The following is a 1148-nucleotide window of genomic DNA, read 5'->3' as shown; positions in this document are numbered from 1 at the left end:
TGTTTTCAAAAACGAGATACCATGTTTAGTAGTGGCCGATCTTTGATCGGGCGAGCGGGGGTGCTCATAGCTGACCTTCCCCAATCGTACCCAAGTTCCCGAGCCGAGGCAACTTTGGTGATGACAGACATGTGGCCTTAGGCAACGAGTTAGGGTTTCCTAAATTTCCCAAAAATAAAACATTTAGGTGGCGACTCTGTATCTGGCAAAGCAGTCCATGTTTGACACTTCTTTCTAAAAATCAGTTTTCCAAAACGATTTGCCGGATTTGGACTCTTTGGTGATTTATCAATCTGACATCGCACATTATGAGATCAGATTAAGAACCGTGACATTTGAGTCCGAACTGTAGTAAGCCTAAATGAGCAAAACGGGATTCCCTCCCGGGACGTTCGGGGACGTCTACACCAAATCTCTTTCTTTTTTTTTTTTTTTTTTGATAACAATAAATTTTTGTTTATAAACATTCAATTCAATATCAAACAAAATTCATTCAACCCAACCACAATTAAGGAACAATAACATTTAAAAAAATGTTATTAACTTCCATTTGAGTATCAAAATTGGAGCCATATGTTCAAGTTATTACAACTAAAACTTAGGAAAAGTTCTTTTTATGAAAAATATACAATCCATATAAAATGCTAGTAAAGTCAAAATTTACAATGCTGGTGTTCACCACTGCACAAAGTACCGGTCGAGTTCCAATTTGTTACCATGGAGATATATGTTCCGCAAATCCAAGCTTGCACCTGATCAATACACATTAAGAGGTGAAATAGATCAGAACACAGAGTATCCAATTTCTAGATCTTTCTTTAGATATAAAGCCTCAAGCAGAGCAGAGAAAAGGCAGAGATTAAATCAACAATCAAAACTTAATAAAACAGCAAAATGATTCAATGCTGGTGTTCACTATTCTAGAATGTGTACCTTGAATCTTCTTCTTAGGTTCCTAGAAAAGTTGAAGGCTATGTATGTGGGCTAAATCCAAGCTGCCCGATTTTCAAAAAAAAAAACAGAGCAAGTCAATTTTCTACTAATTTGTATCTATAGTTTGGCATTCAAATAACAGTCCAAGCACATAACCCTATCAGACACCATACAAAAGCTAAACAAATTTGTATTTAATCACTACCTAGATCTGT

Source organism: Camellia sinensis, chromosome 4 (genome assembly GCF_055761805.1).
Source record: "Camellia sinensis isolate YWXY chromosome 4, ASM5576180v1, whole genome shotgun sequence".
Lineage (NCBI taxonomy): Eukaryota > Viridiplantae > Streptophyta > Magnoliopsida > Ericales > Theaceae > Camellia > Camellia sinensis.
The sequence above is the reverse complement of the archived record's forward strand: the minus strand, read 5'-3'. Positions refer to the sequence as shown.